The following is a 20,390-nucleotide window of genomic DNA, read 5'->3' on the forward strand; positions in this document are numbered from 1 at the left end:
TCCATCACCAATCACATCAACAGCTGGGTGTTTTTTTGCTTTGGCTCCATCCCTTCATTCTTTCTGGAGTCATTTCTCAACTCATCTCCAGCAGCATATTGGGCATCTACCGACCCGGGGAGTTCATCTTTCAGTGTCCTATCTTTTTGCCTTTTCATACTGTTCATGTGGTTCTCAAGGCAAGAATAATAAAGTGGTCTGCCATTCTCTTCTCCAGTGGACCATGTTTTGTCAGAACTCTCCACCATGACCCATTCATTTTTGGTGGCCCTACACAGCATGGCTCATAGTTTCATTGAGTTAGACAAGGCTGTGGTCCATGTGATCAGATTGGTTAGTTTTCTGTGATTGTGGTTTCAGTCTGTCTGCCCTCTGATGGAGAAGGATAAGAGGCTTATGAAGCTTCTTGATGGGAGAGACTGACTGAGGAGAAATCTGGGTCTTGTTCTGATGGATGGGGCCATGCTCAGTAAATCTTTAATCCAATTTTCTGTGGATGGGCAGGGCTGTGTTCCCTCCCTGTTATTTGCTGCTGCTGCTGCTAAGTCAATTCAGTCATGTCCCACTCTGTGAAACCCCATAGACGACATCCCACCAGGCTCCTCCATCCCTGGGATTCTCCAAGCAAGAACACTGGAATGGGTTGCCATTTCCTTCTCCCTGTTATTTACCTGGGGCCAAACTATGGTGGAGGCAGTGAAGATAATGGTGACCTCCTTCAAAAGATCCCATGCAGGCACTGCTACACTCAGTGCCCCCAAACCCTGCAACAGCCCACTGCTGACCCATCCCTTCTCTGGAGACTTCTGGACACTCACAGGCAAGTCTGGGTCAGTCTCTTGTGGGGTCACTGGTTTTTAGTTTACTCATTTATGAAATTTGCAGTTCTGATGAAGTCATTATTATAAATTAATGAGATGGTACGTGTGAAAGCAATTAGAAAATGCTAAATGTTTTAACAAAACACAGTGTTTAAGGAAGTCATTGATAACACTAAAAAGTGATGAGAAAAGTTCCTGATTCCATTGACATTTAGGTTACAATGAGGTAGGTAAGACTGAGACTGCTCAACCAATGGCTTCAGGGAGGTGAACTGTTCCAAATCAGGAAATGGATTCCCTGCTTTTCCCACAGCAGGGAAGACAGGAAGAGTTCAGCAGAGACAATCCAGGTGGGCAGGATGCAGAAGCTGAAAAAGGAATCACAGACGCATCAAGTCATTTCTAGAACTGACAAGCAAAGCAGGCAGCTAGCATTTTGCAGAACATATAATGTCTAGTCAGTGCTCTAGAAGCACATGTTTACCTTGAAGTTTGGGCATTTAAAGATGAAAAGATTAAAACTTAATAATAAGGGCCTTGGTATGGAAAACAAAAGAAAGCCTGGTGAAGAAACCCTGTGATGAATCAGCTTATATAAGAGATGGCATGCTACAGGTTGTTACTGAACAATATTATTGAATGCTTTGGTGAAAGTTACCAACATGTCCTTTATGAGTATGAACTACGGCGTAATAGAAGAATCCTGCTGGACAATATTTACATCTGGTTATTTATAAGCTTAATATAGTTTGTAATGAAATATATTCCTCTCATAAGCAGTTAACTTTTGACACTTCTTTTTGCTTAAAAAAAAAACGTAATTTCTTTGAGTTTTTTAATTCACAGAATAATCCTGCCTAACAGTCTAAGGCAAGTTGTCAATGTTCTAACAGACACAAGCAATGACCAGCATCCTGAGACATGTTGCCTGAATAGAGGTTTATTCGGGTCTTGTCAGTATTCACATTATACACACAGGTCCCTTCCTTCCTCCTGATGCACACCCTCACCTGGTCAACTCAGGACTAGACAAATTTTTACTTGTCTCTCTTCCTATCTCTCCTCAGTGGGAGCACAAATACACAAGAGAAGTTCCCAGAGCCAGAAGAATCAAGCACAAGTGGAAACAGCACGTGGAGGTGCATGAGATCATCCACGCCTAAATAGTTCATGCTTTATGCCAAGACAGTTGGGAATACGATTTTATAGAGAGCAGGAAAGGGTGCTAAAATGAGAAGCATTAGTCTGAATAAAAGGATCTTAAAAGTCAAACTTGCTTCCATATCGTCTAATCATTCTGTTTGGAGTCCAGCTATTTCTTATCCCGTATTTGCTGCGTTTTTAGAAAGATTCCAGACATAAAGTAGAACTGAGCCAGGTCTGGAAATTTGAATGGGAAACTGGATTCCTCCGTGAATTGTATGGAAGGTAAAATGGGTAATCAATGCTCCTAAGAACAGGGCCCTTAAGATTCCTGAAACCATAAATCATGTTGAGAAGTTACTGCCTAAGGTCATGATCTGAATCAGTTGAAAAAAGTTCAGAATACAAAGCATTTGATGATATATATGTCCAGAAAATGTCTAAACATGATGCTGAGGGTCACTGTAAGTGAATTTTCAAGCTAACTACACTTATTTCTTCAAGCAGGAGAGGATACAGGTTCTCAGTGGGCTTGCCTGTGTGCTCAGTGGCTCAGTCATGTCTAACTCTTTGTGACCTCATAGACTGTAGCCTACCAGACCCCTCTGTCCATGGAATTTTCCAGGCAAGAATATTGGAGTGCTGTTTCCTATTCTAGGGGTCCTTCCGACCCAAGGATAGAACCCGCGTCTCTTGTCTCTCCTGCATTGGCAGGAGGATTGTTTACCATTGCGCCACCTGGGAAGCCCCAGTGGCTTGCCTAAAAAGTTGAAAATACTGTGCAAAACTACCTAAAAGCATGGCAGCTCTCACTTGGGTCACTTTTTACCAGGGTAGGAAAAGTGAAAAAAGAAGTCAAAGTGTTATTTGCTCAGTTGTGTCCAACTCTTTGCAACCCCATGGACTAGCCCACTGGGCTCCTCTGTCCATGAAGTCTCCAGGCAAGAATATTGGAGTGGATTGTCATTCCCTTCTCCAGGGATCTTCCTGATGCAGGGATCAAACCCAGGTCTCCTGCATTGCAGGCAGATTCTTTACCATCTGAGCTACTGGGAAGCTTACACCAGTGCTGGAATACCCTCTAAAAAACATCAAGCCCCTGCTATAGTGCCCATATCTGCAGAAAAGGTTTTCCGAGTATAAAGGTGATGGAATTTACAGTCCAAATCACAGTATAGCTGATCGGATATTTTATAAATGTTCTCTTTCTTCTTGTAAACTAGACTTCAAAATGTGATATGCTATAATACAAAATTTGCTCCACAGAAGCATGGTCTTCAAGATCTTTCTGGCGCTGACTCAGATTCTATTCTTGAGTTTAACTGGCTGGATCTAGAGCTGGTTTGCTCCATAACCACAGACTGAGTTAAAATTCTAGTCTCACGACTCACCGGGCTCATGCATCGGGCAGTTCATATAAGCTTCCTCAGCTCTGTTTGCTCCACAGATGCTGTGAGGACAATGTCAATGTACTGTAACAATTGAGAAGAATAATGAGCTAATGCATGTGGGCACCCAATACGGAGACGCATTCTCAGTACACGGTTCATCCCCCCTGGATGGGTTGTGGTTACTTCCTCCTACTCTCTGGGGCTTCTCACCTTGGCCCTGTCCTTAAGCTGATTTTGCTAGAGGCCCAAAGAGGGCAGCACCAGACTGTCTGACTCTGCGGGGTTCCATCACTGTCTGGTCTGGCCTATGACTCTCTTGATGTGGTGAATTAGGTGAGTGTCAGGAGCTCCGTGTTGCCCAGCAAGGTTCCCAGGGGATATTATGGTCTATGAGGGAAGGTTCAGTTAGCCTCAGCTGGCCTTGCATTGTGATAATTGCACAAAGAACATCCTTTTCTCCACTTCTTACTGCTCCACAAAGACAGCCTATGACTTCAATCAGCCACTCGATATATTCTATGTTGACAATGTGGGATGAAATGACTTTCGAACATGTTGACATTTCTTTTTTACTACACACCTTCCACTGCTGAATGAGATCACTATCCTTGTTAATTCTTACGTGCATTTGGGTCAACCTCAAGCGTGGGTGCACCACCCCTGGATGTTGGTTGCCCCCTAAGCTGGTGAGCACAATGGCCCTCAACCACCAGTGAACTTACCACGACCACAAAGAAGGTGAACCAAGCCTCTGGGGGCTAATACTTTCCTTCAAACAGAAACAAACAGACAGACCAGTGCTGACAAATAATCACTGTACTCAGACTGTGCCAAACATCAGGGCAGCAGACTGGCCTCAGGTGCTTTCTCCCTCATCACTGCTTGTAAATAAGTAGTGAGGTATGCTTATTAATAAGTAGGCAATCCCTATTTTCTAGAACAGAACAGATCTATGAGTTAACAATGGTTTGGAGTTTGGGAACTCCCCAGTGAAACCTAGGGACCTTAGCCACTGGTCCCCAAGTCTCACCTTCCACTCTGGACTGCAGACTATCCAACTTTCTGCTTTCCTGCATGACTGCAACCCTGCTCTCCTTCTGGTGACTTTGGAGCTCGTTCTCAGGTTTTGTACCAGAGAAGATATTATTTGAGCTCTGTGTATGGGAAGCAGATTGAGACAGTGCTCAAGTACAAATCAAGACATGAGCATCTGTCGTTCCCCACTTAAGTTCTGCTGTTTTATGTCATAGCCTGGTTTGAGATCACATTTTCTGTGGAGGCTGCCTCTATATGCTGTTGTGCTGCTTTGTCATTTGTATAATCAAGAGTGAGCCTGACTAGGGTGTTACTGCTGTCCCACACCTACTGAGCACAGCTAGCCCAATAAGCAGGCAGTTATTTGAATAGCTTGGTAGAGAGTTCATCCATCTTGATGTTGTCCAGGACTTGTGGCTTCATATTATTGCTCAACAGTTTTATTTTATAATCATATGGTTCATGACAGTATCATCTTTGTCAAGATTTATATCCTTCACCTCTTGCAAATTTCTATTAAAGTAACACATAATTGGCAAAAAAAAAAAAGTTACTTCACTTTGAAGTTTTAAATTCATTTCTTAAATTTCTCCAGGGAAAAATGAATAATAGTGATTTTTGGCATGAAATTTATATTTATTTGCATTTACCAGCTTGCACAGCCAATAGCATGTGGGCTCTGGAGCTGGACATTTGGTTTTGAATTTTTGCTGAAGCACACACTAGCTTTGTGTCTATGAGCAAGTGGCTGATTTCTCAGTGCCTCAGTTTCCTCATCTGTATAATGGAAATCATGCGTAGTGTTTACCTCTTACAGTTCTGTGTAGATTAATTTCAACCCCAAACAAAAAAGGGTTAGAACAGTAGCAAGCTCACAAGAAACGCTCAGTACATGGCAGCTTTTAATGATGTATTTGAGATGTACTTATGTTTGATGCATAGAACTTATACACAGGAGTCCTTACATTTTGGTAAGTGACTTCCTTTTGAATATTTATCAAATTGTGAACTAAGGGTTTATAGAGTTTGGTTGACTATGATAAATAGTCTTCTTTTAATGAAATATTCCAACCAGGGTATCATTTTAGTGGTGAAAAAGGAGCTTTTTTTTTTTTTTTTTTTTTTAATGAGGCAGTCAGTGCCTTGAATAAGGTGTCACATCTAATGATAGAATAACCCTAAAAATGAAAAAAATGGGCTTTTAGCATAAAACCACTGCTCTAAATTTATTAAAATTCATTAGATAGTTTAATTCTTATGTCAAATAGTGTATAAATGGTGTTTTTGTGGCCTCAGAGTCTGGGATCAAGTTCAATGAAGACAGAGATTATGCTTGTTTCGTGGACTGCTTTGTATGGGCTGGACAGTACTGGACCTGCAGGAGTCACCCTATGAATGTTTGTTGACTAGATAGACACCCACTGACAGCTTGAGGCTTTGACTTATGAAGAAATTAACCGTAGGTGGTTGTTGTCTTTTTAAACATTTCTCTTATCCCAATGTCCTGGGAAAAATTTTTTTTGAAAGAGATGGCATTAATACAAAATGCTGTGCATTGTGTGATTTAAAGTCAATAATTCACCCTACTTATTTAACTTATATGCAGAGTACATCATGAGAAACGCTGGGCTGGAAGAAGCACAAGCTGGAATCAAGATTGCCGGGAGAAATATCAATAACCTCAGATATGCAGATGACACCACACTTATGGCAGAAAGTGAAGAGGAACTAAAAAGCCTCTTGATGAAAGTGAAAGAGGAGAGTGAAAAAGTTGGCTTAAAGCTCAACATTCAGAAAACAAAGATCATGGCATCTGGTCCCATCACTTCACGGGAAATAGATGGGGAAACAGTGGAAACAGTGTCAGACTTTATTTTTCTGGGCTCCAAAATCACTGCAGATGGTGACTGCAGCCATGAAATTAAAAGACACTTACTCCTTGGAAGGAAAGTTATGACCAACCTAGATAGCATATTAAAAAGCAGAGACATTACTTTGCCAACAAAGGTTCATCTAGTCAAGGCTATGGTTTTTCCAGTGGTCATGTATGGATGTGAGAGTTGGACTTTGAAGAAGGCTGAGTGCGGAAGAATTGATGCTTTTGAACTGTGGTGTTGGAGAAGACTCTTGAGAGTCCCTTGGACTGCAAGGAGATCCAACCAGTCCATTCTGAAGGAGATCAGTCCTGGGTGTTCATTGGAAGGACTGATGCTGAAACTCCAATACTCTGGCCACCTCACACGAAGAGTTGACTCATTGGAAAAGACCCTGGTGCTGGAAGGGATTGGGGGCAGGAGGAGAAGGGGACGACAGAGGATGAGATGGCTGGATCGCATCACCAACTCGATGGACATGAGTTTGAGTGAACGCCAGGAGTTGGTGATGGACAGGGAGGCCTGGTGTGCTGTGATTCACGGGGTCGCAAAGAGTCAGACATGACTGAGTGACTGAACTGAACTGAATTGAGATTATTTGTTGATGGTAAACTTCCCATACAAAGTATTATATTTTAAAAAATTGACCAATTTTAATCCATTATGATATGAAATTTTTGTGGAAATTATTTGGTGACCAAATTCATTCTGGCTTTGAAACCTGTGACTACTATGTGCCACCTTCCTCATCTGACTCCTGCATTGATGTGAAAGCCGACGTCGACACACCTGGTTCTCGCCCAGCTGTCTCCCTCCCTTTGCTGCTTTATTCCTCCTCTAAGTTTGCTCCCACTGGTGTCCTCTCCAGAGCTCTTTGACAAAGCTTAATCACAGAGCCACAGTTACATTAGTTTTTACGGTGTCCTTAGAATGATAATACAGTTTGTATGTGTCTCTCTTAATGGATTTATGACAAGTTTCACTGAGGCTGGTTGAATACAGGGCATGGTGAAGTTGTATTAATACCTTAGACCATTTCTTCCCTATCCCGCATAGCCTGAGTCCCTGGGACAACCCAGGGCACCCCTACTCCCTTTCTCCTCAGTTGCTTCTCCATGCTGAGCTGCCCTGAGAGTGAAGGACAGCCATGATTCCTTGCCAGGGAAAGCCTCAGTCATGGGGTCTAGCAATTGGGCTGGACCAATGGATAAATAAATGGATAAACACCATTTACCCATTTTTCTCCCAACAAAGCCCTTAGGCTGTTAGGAAAACCATACTCCAGAAGTACAACCCAATCTCTTTGCTCTTAGCAGAGGGAATGGTTTTATCTTGGAACCTTACCAACAACAAAAACATAACCTAAAAAGGATGAAGTACCTCAGGAGAGCTACAAATAAAATGCTGCCTCAGGTTAAATGAGAGAGAGAGAATTTCTGGCTGGGATGATGAAGGAAGACTTTAAAAATGATGTGGTAGCTGAAGGTGCTTCTTGAAGAAGGAACTTGGAAAAGGCAAAAATGAAAGATTTAAAGGACATTTTTGAGTCATGACTCTTGTCACTCTGCTACAGAATATTGTTGACTAGATCTCAGGTCTATCATTGGTTTATGTTTAAAGCGCTAGTGTAACACCAGATTCCTAGGGCCTCTCCCACAGCTTCACGAATCAGTGGCTCTATGAATGGGTAGGATTTAGAAAGGCAGAGATAGTGAGCATTAGACAGAGGCAAGCTTGGGTCCAAGGTATGTTTGGGAAATGGTGAGTAACCTATGGAGTGAGGTAAGACTTGAAAGGGAGAGAATAGTCTCAAGCATGGGAATGAAATTAAAGAACTTTATTTTGAGGAGTGAAATGGGTTAGTCCCCTTGGTTTCTGGGGGCAGGGATTAAATATTTTTATATGGACACAGAAGGAACTTATTACCTTATGAGACTTTTCAAAGTCCTGCTAAATAGATCTTGTAAGTCAAAAGCAACTAGGAAACATTTGGTAAGCTAGGAATTCGGCTTTGCAAGTGACCTTCTAGTACTTTTTAATTCCCTGGAAACAATTATATTAATTTATATTTTTCATTGTCATTGGCAACACTGACTGTTGTAAACCCTAACATTAACTTTCATTGAGTTCCATCCTATTTTCTTGTGGGTTTGGGTTAATGTGGCATGATTGTGTTATCTTAGCCTGAGGAAGAAGCAGACTGTGCTTTAAAGTACATGAGTTGTGAAGGAGTCTCAAAAGAATCAGCCAATTATGAAATAATAAAAAGCACCACTGTGGATAAGAGGAGATAATAATGTGTAGCATCCAGGTTGTCTCTCACAGGACTAATTATCTACTTAGGGAAATCAGATGGACATAGACATTCAAAATGTTAAATGAAGTTCTACAGGACTTTATGAAGTTCTTCAGCAGTGGGAGAGAGAACTCTGGTCAAAGGCAGAGTTACTAAAGTTAACAAAAATATAGGACATATAATTGAATTTGAATTTCAGACAAACAATTTTTAGCACAAGTATATTCCAAATATTGAACAAAATATACTTATATTAAACACTATTGATTGTTTAACTAAAATTTAGTTTAAGTGGGTGTACTGTATTTTGTGATAGCTTTATAAAAACAAAGGACACCTTACCCTATAGCTTGATGGATATAAAAACTTTTAGAAAGAATGGAATCTTTAGAAGGAAGAGGAGGTGTATAGTTTAAAAAGTAGGCCACTTTTGCAAAGGGATGATGACTAAAACAGGTGGTCTGGAACGAAGAGTTTATGTAGAAGACAAAGGTGGATTGGCAGGAATTCACCACTCTCATAACATGGAAATTTAAAACTGGTCCAATGAACTCTGGGTTGAAGATATAAAAGTTAGATATGATCTTTCTGTTTTATAACTGAAAGTTCATGGATAATTAATGCAGGAAGAAACCTTAACAGTCATCTCCCTCTTCATTTACAGATGAAAAAAACACAGCCCAAACTCACAGATCTGGGATCAGAACCCTAATGTTCTAATTCTCAGGTTAATATACTTTCCATTTCACCATGAACAGAATATTTTTCTTATTTCTCAAATAAAGTAGTAGTTTCAAACCAACAGTGGTCCCAAACCAACGTATTGGGACACGAAAGTGAAAGCTAAGTACTGAAATTCTTTCCTAAGTTCCATCGTGACTCTCTCAAGTCACCTCAAGCAACTTTGGAAACCTTCCTTGGGTGTTCAGATTTCTTTGGGCTCCACTTCCTTCATTAGCCCTCAGTGGGGCAAATTGCTACTGACATCCTAAAAAGTTTAGAGAGGTAGTTTCCCTTTAGGGTTCTGGTGGTTGTTATTTTCCACAGACAATTAAATTCTCCACACAGAGATCTGTGCCAGAAAATAATCTTCCATGTGTATCAATGTCGTAAGCAGTGATTGACTTGGCTTGAGCATGTAGATAAATCTTAATTTCACTCAAAAAATTAGTCCCTAAGTCACTTTCTTCCCTCCTTAAACTTTGTCCCTGAGGGACCCCCACTCTCAGCTGGCACTAGAAATTTGGCTCAGGTGATCTTCTGAGTGTGGCCTCCTCTTTTTCCTAAGCCAATCAACATGTTCAGCCATCATCAAAATAATTTATTGAAAAAAGCCCAGTAATTCATAAAGTTAATTCAGCATTCTCCTTTTAGGTGGGATAAGCTTTTTATTAGGAACAAGTGACATTAATGCACCAAAATAATGAAGTATCTAAGTGGAAATGTCATCTGAGAAGATGCCAAAGATATGGAAGTCTCATTTTATCTGAATGTTCATAGAGATTTGGTGGTAACTGGGGCTTTTCTGGCAATTCTGATTTATGTCTTCTGGATTAATATCTACCTTGATTACATATTCGGTTGACCATAGAAATTAATGAATTCACTTATTTACCATTTTTGGTTTTTTCCATTGACAAAGCGCTGTTGTGGCCTCATTAAAAGTTATTATTGGGTAGGGAGGTACTTAGAAATTGTCTATTTTCTTCCTTTTATTTTATGTATTAGGAAAACTGAGAATCAGAAAGAGAAGTGACTTTTCCCAGAGTCACCACTTTTAAGCCAAGTGGCAACAAAATTCTAGCTCTTCTGTCTTCCAATCCTGACTCATCCATAGATTGCCTCAACCCAGTGGAAATGATTTTGTAAAATATAATTGTTGGAATTGTACCACCAATACAAAACAGCTGCTAAAGATTACAGCTGGTATTTGAAACATTTACTATTAAATAAACATTTAGTTGGTACTATTAAACTGCCAAACGCTCTTTCCTAATTTAGATGAATAAAGGCAAGAGGAACAATGGATTAATGTCACAATGCTTCTGAAATGGTAAAGCAAAAGCCACCTATTGCTGTTATTAAGATACCAACGCAAGTCACAGCCTGTCAGGTAGTGAACTATCTGTGAGCAAGGTGTTAAACAACTAGATTGCCCTTTAGCAGGGATGATGCATAAGAAATTATGAAATAGGTGGGAGATGAAACTTGATAATATTTTTAGTGTTTAATCCATCTCTAAGAGTCTATAATCAAGCTTAGGAAATCCTAAAGGAAACTCCATGTCTGGTCATTTAAATCTAGAAGCAATGACAATATCAACAATAATGAGGCACTCTATAAGATGCTTAATAATAGTACCTGCTCAGATATGGAAGACCAACACCAGTTTCAGTTTTTCCTTTTGTTATCATTCAGTTGGGAGTTAAATGTTAAGAGTAGAGCTCACCTGAGAAAATATAAAGGAAAAAAAGAGACCAAGGCAAAACTTCACAGCTGGGAGTAGAAAGGATCAGCAAAATATCCTGATATTTAACACTGATAAATATAGTGATTGGTTTGTTTGATAAAACTGATAGGTTTGCTGTGAGTCCAGCTGTTTGGAACCGGAAGGTTGGAGAAGAGACCAATGCCTTTGAGTGGTGGCAGCTTGAAAGATTTAGAACCTGACTTACAACATGAAACATGAATGGAGGACCACAAATAATTGTCAGTTATGCTTAATTTTTCTTTCAAGGCTTGAAAACTAAATGTATAGCCCTGTTTGATATCACCCTGTCTCTGTGGTCCCTCAGGAAATTGCAGTGTGGTGAAGATGAAGAAGGGTACTAAGATGCCCCAAACTGACCTTCCCCTACTCCCATTTTTCAGAAGAGGAAAACTGAACCCAAGAGTAGTTCAACAACCTGACTCAGGACACACAGCTGATACCCGACAGAGCTTAGTCTCCTGGTTTTACTTTGATTGGGATAGTGTTTGTCATATTTCAAATCAGTTTCTGAGTTTCACTTTAAAGGATATTATGGAGTAAACCCGGAGAAGGCGATGGCAACCCCCTCCAGTACTCTTGCCTGGAAAATCCCATGGACGGAGGAGCCTGGTAGGCTGCAGTCCATGGGGTTGCTAAGAGTCAGGCACGACTGAGCGACTTCACTTTCACTTTTCACTTTCATCCATTGGAGAAGGAAATGGCAACCCACTCCAGTGTTCTTGCCTGGAGAATTCCAGGGACGAGGGAGCCTGGTGGGCTGCCATCTCTGGGGTCACACAGAGTCAGACACGACTGAAGCGACTTAGCAGCAGCAGCAGCAGCATGAAGTAAACCATTACCTCATATGAGTGTGTGTTAGCAGGTCAAGTCTTGCATTTGAATATGCTTCCTCCCACCCCAAGCAGCCCCTGCACTGGGCTCACCATTTCTATTTTTAAAGCACAGGGTAGAGCAGATACGTGCACCTAGGGAATGAGTTTTCTCCCTGGCAGCCAGCACGTCACAGCAGATCTCTCCCCCCATGTCAGCATCTCTATTAAGAGTGACACTCACCCTTCCTTCCCCCTAGCTATGACAGAGTGCTGGCCATTTTTCTTTTTTGCCAGTGGATTTCCAGGTGACTGGCAGGTGGTTGTAAGGATAATTCCTCCTGGACAATTTCCTGCAAATCTTATTCTTCGCTCCACCATTTTCCTAACTACTATCTTGAGAGTAATTGTTCTAGGAAGACCACTCTAGGGAGGTTACACATATTCTCTAATTTGCACATTTCTTTCAGAACTGGGAAGAAATGGAATGCTGTTATAAGTGGAGAGATTCTGCCAGAGTCACCATTTTTTTAAAAGTCAGAATTTGAATGTCAGTCATAAATTGCCATTCCTCTTCATTTTTTCCACCTCTAATAATAGTAACACGTACTTCCCTTCTTAGCATAAACACATGTACATGTTATTAACTGAAAATTAAGGCAAGAAGGGGCCCTAACAAAAAACAAAAAAATTGAGTTCCAGGTTATCCTACTTCTGTTAAAGTAGTCCCAGGGTATACTATACTTCTGTTCAAAATTACAGAAGGTGAGGTATACATGTTTAAAACATCTGAGATAAAGAACAACCTAATGGATGGATCATGAATATGAACAGTGAATGGAAATGGAAATACAAAAAACTTTTATATAGAAAGATGCACAACCTTACATAATAAGAGAAATAGAAATTAAAATTATACTGTGATCCCGTTTTTTGCTTATCAGATTGGCAAAAGTCCAAAAGGTCAGAAATATATGCTGTTGGCAAGGCTATAGGGAAACAAACCCTTTTCATACACTATTGGTGGGAATTTATGTCAGTACGACCCCTGTGGAGGGCAGTTCCATGGTATCTGTCAAAATTACAAATGCAAATATGCTTTGACCCAGCAATACCACTTCTGGGAATTTATCCCACAGATACACTCGCACAGGTGCAAAATGATGTACCTACAAGGTTATTAATTGAAGCCTTGTTTGTAGTAGCAAAAGATTGGGAAAAAGCCACTAGACTATCAATAAGGATGCTTAAATAAATAATTGTATATTCATACAATGACTTAAACGAGAAGGGAGCTCTTTATATACTGATATGAAAAGATCCCCAAGATATATTAAGTCAAAAAAAGGAAGCAGAAAATAGTCATAATATACTACATTTAATGACTCAATAAATGGGAGTGGAGGAACAATGATAGCTGACACAACAACAAGGGCAACTCTGGAAGATTCCTGAGACTGATGGCTTTGCTTGCCTGCAGCAGTGCCTCCGTGATAACTGGGCAGGTGGAGAAGAAGGAGGAGCCTCTTCACTCCACACAGTTTGACTTTTTTGGCTTATGAATGGATCATGTTCCAAGGAAAATAGGACTAAAGACCTAAGTTCTTGAATAAGTTGTTTTCCTAAGGTGACAGGCAGGAAGGAATAAAACTCCGGTTCAGAAAGTCACTCTGCAAGCTGTTCTTTGTGATGGGTGACAACATTGAAGAGCATTCTGCTGTGTTCTCTTACGGCTGGGCCATGGGGTTAGCAACCTTGATGAGCCTCTGTAAATAATGCTGACAGCATACTTCTGAAAGGGGTCACACTATTTGAACGCTATTTGTTCAGGGGAGAAAAACATAAGTTTGATCAGCTTTCTGAACCATTAATTCTCAGTCTATGCGACAAGTAATGAGGGGCTAATTTCTTCTTCACATACCTGTTCAAATAAATAAAAATGTAAAACTATAGCATACAAGAGTCTCTGACTAATAACTTTCTATTACCTACCTATAAAATTAGTAAGAAGAAACAAAATAGACAAGTTATCTCACCAACCTGGTGAAGTGGTGGCAGTGAGCAGACTGCCAGAGAGGCTGGACCAGTGTCCACACTGGTTGTCTCCCTCTGCCGCCCCTCCCTGAAAAAGAATGGATTTGTCCACTTGAAGTAAAAAATCACAGCTAATGCTGAGTGTTCCTATGTGCTAGACACTCTCAGGATTATTTTGCAAATATTAATGCATTTGATGGTCACAACCACATGTGATGAGTAATATTATTTCCATTTTACAGATGGAGAAATTGGGCACAGAAAACTTGCTCAAGTTTCCTTAGCTAGTGAGGAAGCAGAGCTGGGATTTGAATTCAGGCAGTCTAACTCTAGAGCCCACGTGATCCTTTTGCTCCATCATCACCAACTCGCATCCAACCCTCCCCTTACCAATGAAACACCGGATTTTCACCCTATAGAAAATTTCCAGAGAGTAGGTACTGATTGTTTAATTGCTGTTCTGTCACTAAATCATGTTTGACTCTTTGTGAGCTCATAGACTACAGCATGCTAGATTTCTCTGTCCTTCATTGTCTCCCGGAATTTGCTCAAACTCATGTCCATTGAGTAGAAGATGCCATCCAACCATCTCATCTTCTGTTGCCCCTTTGTCTTCTTGCCCTCACTCTTTCTCATCATCAGGGTCTTTTCCAAACAGCTGGCTCTTCATATCAGGTGGCCAAAGTATTGAAACTTCAGTTTCAGCATCAGTCCTTCCAATGAATATTCAGAGTTGAATCCTTTAGGATTAACTGATTTGATCTCTTTCCTGTTCAAGGAACTCTCAAGAGTCTTCTCAGCACCACAGTTTGAAAACATCAGTTCTTCAGCCCTTAGCCTTCTTTATGGTCTAACTTTCACGTCTATACATGACTATTGGAAAAACCATGGCTTTGACTATACAGACCTTTGTTGGCAAAGTGATGTCCCTGCTTTTTAATATGCTGTCTAGGTTTGTCATAGCTTTTCTTCCAAGGAGAAAGTGTCTTAATTTCATAGCTGCAGTCACCGTCCACAGTGATTTTGAACTTCAAGGAAATAAAATTTGCACTGTTGCCATTTTTCCTCATCTATTTGCCATGAAGTGATAGGACTGAATACCATAATCTGAGTTTTCTGAATGTTGAGTTTTAAGCCAGCTTTTTCGCTCTCCTCTTTCAACTTCATTAAGAGGCTCTTTAATTCCTCTTTGCTTTCTGCCATTACAATGGTGGTATTATCTGCATATCTGAAGTTGTTGATATTTCTCTTGGCAATCTTGATTCCAGCTTGTGATTCATCCAGCCTGGGCATTTTGCATGATGTACTCTGCATATAAGTTAAATAAGCAGGGTGGCAATATATGGCCTTGATGTACTCCTTCCACAATTTTGAACCAGTCTTTTGCTCCATGGCTGGTTCTGTTTCTTCTTGACCTACATACAGGTTTTTTAGGAGGTAGGTAATGTGGTCTGGTCTAGCCTGGATTTTTGCCTTTACACCCTCCCCTTCCCAAGGAGTATTTCCATTTGTATATTTACTCACAGATGGAAATCCCCAGAACTACATTTTTCCAATCTTTATTAGGAAAATAGGAAAGGAGGGCTCAGGGTGACAAATTTCTTCTTTGACTTTGCGGACAGTTACTTTGGAAACCCTCCCTCCTCAGTTGCTTTCACACCCAACTCCTGATTTTCTTTCTATATTGTGGATCTGGTCTCCCATCTGGTCTGATTTTCTGGTTCATTCTCTCAGCTAATAAATGTGGATTCCACAAGGCTCAGCCCTAACCCACTTCTTAAGCATGTCAATTCTTCCTTGAAGATCTCATGGACAACCATAGCACTTGTTTATTCATGAAGACTCACAAATCTTGCAAATTAAGCCTAAACATGTATTTTGAGCTCCATATCTGTGTTTTAACTGCATTCCTGACATTATTGCTTGGACTTCTCAACAACTTCTCAAACTTAAATACTATCATTAGTCTCTACCTTTTCTAACCCAAAACTATTTTTAATTTTATCTTGATGAAAAATTCTATCATTCAGTCAAGTAACACAAATTAGGAGCATCCTTGATCCTTCTTTCTCCTTCTACCCCATTCTTTCACCAATTCCTGTCATTTTTGCTTCTCATTTGTCTCTCCAATGTACCCACAAAATGCTTAGTAGAAACTACCATTCTCTCTTACTCAGGCCACTGAAACAGCCCCTAGCTGGCTTTACTAAGTCCATGATTGGTCCTTTAAATATTTTTACATTCCAATCAGGGAGATCTGCTAGAGACCAGTACTAACATACTGTTATACTGCTTAAAACCTGGTTAGTAGCATCCCATTGCTTCAATATCCTTAATAAGAGTGGCCAGGCCTACCTGAGCTGGCCCATGGCTACTTTTGCAGAGCATTGCCTTTCACAAGCCTCTTTGCATTTTGGGCTTTAGTCACAAGCTTTTCTTCTAAAACTCCTCGGTGTATTTACATACAGGCTTTTCCTCATCTGGAATGCTCTTCCTCCTATTCCTTTGAAAGTTTCCAATTCACTTTTCAATGATTAGTTTAGAATATAAGTTCCACAGAGAAGTCCTCCTTGCTTGCTACTCAGATTGAATTTGTTTCTGCTCTGAAATATATGTTCACCTTATTACTCTTTCTCTTCATAGCATTCAGAAATCCACAATCATATCCTGTTGGTATTATTTATGTGTGTTTCTTGCTGCTGCTGCTGCTGCTAAGTCACTTCAGATAGACAGCAGCCCACCAGGCTCCTCTGTCCCTGGGATTCTCCAGGCAAGAATACTGGCCATCTCCTTCTCCAATGCATGAAAGTGAAAAGTAAAAGTGAAGTTGCTCAGTCGTGTCTGACTCCTAGCGACCCCATGGACTACAGCCTACCAGGCTCCTCCATCCATGGGATTTTCCAGGCAAGAGTACTGGACTGGGTTGCCATTGCCTTCTCCATGTGCTTCTTGAGGGATGATATAAGGAATGTTTTATTTTATCCCTAGTGCTTAGTGTAGAAAGACATGCAAATTGAATGCATGCAGTATGATAAAGGACAAGGAAGCCTGGGTGCTGCAGTCCATGGGGTTGCAAAGAGGCAGACAGGACTGAATGACTGAACAATGAACAAAATGCATGAAAAACTAAAGGATATCTACCGTCATCTGTAATTCTTCACTTTTGATCATCCTAGTTCATTTATTCATTCAATTTGTCCTCCATAGGGAGTTCCACCATAAAAACAAGTCACTGCCAACTTTTTGTGATGTCACTGAAGTCTTTGCTTATTTGACTTGCCAGCTCCCTTGTGGGTACAAAAACCAGTACTTCTCCACATGGTAGAGGAGACCGGTTGGCCTACACCACTTGTGCTGAGTGATGCTGAGGAAACTTCTTAGTGACATGGATTTGGAGTCAGATTCAGCCATGGCAAAAATGGAGATGCCGTGAAAGCAAAATGAGAAGAAAGGTAAAAAAGAGAGAAACAAAAATCTAGTAAGACTTAAGAGGCAGCAGCAGAAGAGGAAGTAATGATTTCCCCCAAAGCTAAAAAAGTTAAAAAGAAAGCAGGGCCTTCTGAAGTTGATGTGAATTCTCCTACATCCAAAAAGAAAAAAGAAAGAGGAGCCATCTCAAGATGACCTTACTTCTCCTAAACCAAAAGTTCAAAAAAACCAAAGGAGCCCTGTGAAAAGACAGTTAATTCTCCTAAAAGCAAAAGAAGTTATAAAAAAAAATGAGGAGCCTTCTGAGGAAGAATTGGTTCACCTAAGTCTAAAAAGATAAAGAGAGAAAAAGAAAGAAATGGAGAAATTGGAGAGAAAAGCCCCAACCTGAAGAATGAATTTCCTGATTCCGGACCTGATTCTAACTCCAAGGAAGTGGCCAGTGAAGAAAATAACAGTGAGTTAGAGCAGGAAAGGACTGTGGAGCAAAAAGAAGGAGATTTCTCTAATTTTCTCGTATCTGTAGGAATGATTAAACTTCTCAAAGCCCGTGGGGTGACCTTCCTGTTTCCTATACAAGCATAGGCATTTCACCATGTCTATAGTGGGAAGGATTTGATCTTACTGGTGAGGACAGGAACTAGGAAGACACATTCTTCTTTAATATCCCTTTGGTTGAGAAACTTCAGGGAGAACTGCAAGACTTCCTCTTTACTTACTCCTCTTCCTTCCCAGGCACTGTGGCTGTTCCACCTTGATCAGTTGGTGTGCCAGACCCAGCCCTTCCATTTAGTTTCCACAGAGCCACATGTTATATCATGACACCACATTTCTATCCATGAGTTTGGAGACTTGGGAAAGGTCTGAAGAGCTTTTGCAGGCCATCTGGCTGGCTCCCTTTCCCCTTTCTCTTTGCCTTGTTCACCCATCTCTCTCCTCACTCCCCCACTGCCTTGCCTCACACACCAGTCTTCCCAGTTCTCTTCATCAATACACTTAGAGTCTTGCCACCTGGCCCTGACAGTTTATTGATGCTCTCTTTTGAGAAAGAAAATAAAAAGCAAAAACAACACAGGGTGCTCTCTGAAAGTTATTCTGTGAATGTTTTTTTCCACCTTGTTAAGAATAAACATTTTGTTGTTGTTGTTTTTGTTATTTGAAGACTATGCTGCAGGTTAATTTAAACAAATAAGTAGGGATTTCATAAATAAAAGGAAGATAATTCTTGGGCTTTCCTGGTGGCTCAGCAGTAAAGAATTCACCCAGCAATGTAGGAGATGTGGGGTTCGATCCCTGGGTTGGGAAGATCCCCTGTAGAAGGAAGTGGCAACCCACTCTAGTATTCTTGCCTGGGAAATCTCATGGACAGAGGAGCCTGGGGGGCTACAGTCCATGGGGTCACAAAGAGTTAGGCATGACTTAGCGATTAAACAACAACAATAACAAAGAAGAATTCTCAGGTGTACAAGGACTCAGAAAATATACCACTCAAGTATTATTTTATTTTTAAGGAATGACTAGAGCCCATGGAAAGATTAATTAAAATTAGGAGCTTATAGATGAAAGGCAGCAGAGCAAATTGAATTCCTGGGTGCAGCATCTTGTTGCATAGCTTTCAAATCCTGGTTTTGTTGAAAACTAGCCATGAGACTATGGGAAAGTTATTATCTCTGTGCCTCTGTTTATTCAACTATAAAATGGGGATAATATCAACACACATCCCACAGGGCTGTTATGAGGATTACAAGATTCATTATTCTAATGTAATTAGAATTCTGGGTACCTAGAAATTGCTATGTAGTTATTGCTCATTGTAATAAAGAATGTGAAAATTAAGGCATGAAAGATTGAGAAATAATCATTGAAATCATTCACTTAATCATAGAACTAAAACTAAGTAGCTTTTGTTAACACGGATGCTTAAAAATAATATAAATGTCAAAGAATTTGAAAGATGATCTATGTATTATAAAAAGAATAGTGATTTCTTAGCAAGTTATATAAAAATCCCAGTTTATATTTTAAAGGAAGAAGAAGAGTGTCAAGGCAGGGGGATACAACCATGCTAAATCTCTTCCCTTGTATACTAAGGACTCCAGAGATTGCAGTACATTCTTGACTTGAATAGCTACAGAAAACTAAAATGTAGAAAAATTATATTTTCAAAAAACTAGAGGATATTCATTGATAGATTTCAAGGAAGGGCATAATCCTCTCAAGTCTCTGAAGCACAAAAAAATCAAACAACATATATTTCACATAGTAAAATACAGAGAATGAAAGAAAGAGCAAAGAAGTATAGCAAAGAAAAAAAAAAAGAAGAAGTATAGCAAAGAGAAAATGTGAACTAAAGTGCTATTTGAGTTTTCTGGTTCTGGGTTCCCTGGGGTGAGAAGGGTCTGGGGGAAGTCCAGGAGCTCAGGACAACAGCCTGACAGAGGGAGGACCTGGTGGAGACCTGGAACACCCTTTGGCTGTTGGGCTTTGTTGGGTTTTGCTCCCCACACCAGCTTCCCAGGGGAGCTCTTCCACTGTCTTCTCAGCGTCTCCAGATGCCATTGACCAACTTCTCATCCAGATGCCATTGACCAGCTCTCTCATCTCCTCTCCTCCTCATCCTCTCTGCACATAGTCTGTGGGGCTTCAGGGCCTTGTATTTCTCTCTTGACTGCTGACTCTTTCTTTTTTTCTTGCTTTCAAAGCTCTTGAAATGTGAAGAAGTGATTGGGCTGCCCAGTCATCACTCTGTAGAGAGTCATCACTCTGTTTAGGGTGGCCTACTGAGGCAAGCAAATTTGGAAAACTCAGCAGTGGCCACAGGACTGGAAAAGGTTAGTTTTCATTCCAATCCCAAAGAAAGGCAATCCCAAAGAATGCTCAAACTACCACACAATTGCACTCATCTCACACACTAGTAAAGTAATGCTCAAAATTCTCCAAGCCAGGCTTCAGCAATACGTGAACTGTGAACTTCTAGATGTTCAAGCTGGTTTTAGAAAAGGCAAAGGAACCAGAGACCAAATGGCCAACATCCGCTGGATCATTGAAAAAGCAAGAGAGTTCCAGA

General features: G+C 40.5%; 1 long non-coding RNA gene across 2 annotated transcripts in view; it reads right to left on the reverse strand.

Annotated features, from left to right (window-relative positions):
• Positions 1 to 947: 947 nt before the first annotated feature.
• Positions 948 to 20,390, reverse strand: part of LOC112444200 (uncharacterized) — a 32,805-nt gene continuing 13,362 nt past the window's right edge. The window contains exons 2-5 of one of the 2 annotated variants that reach the window (XR_009492738.1): positions 13,901 to 13,982; positions 10,922 to 11,009; positions 3,356 to 3,436; positions 948 to 1,189 (exon numbers count right to left, since the gene is read on the reverse strand). This is a non-coding gene — a long non-coding RNA (uncharacterized lncRNA). The remainder of the gene's footprint in view (positions 1,190 to 3,355; positions 3,437 to 10,921; positions 11,010 to 13,900; positions 13,983 to 20,390) is intronic. The other variant, XR_003032448.2, reaches the window with a different exon arrangement.

The sequence above is a fragment of the Bos taurus genome, chromosome 24 (assembly GCF_002263795.3).
Source record: "Bos taurus isolate L1 Dominette 01449 registration number 42190680 breed Hereford chromosome 24, ARS-UCD2.0, whole genome shotgun sequence".
NCBI lineage: Eukaryota > Metazoa > Chordata > Mammalia > Artiodactyla > Bovidae > Bos > Bos taurus.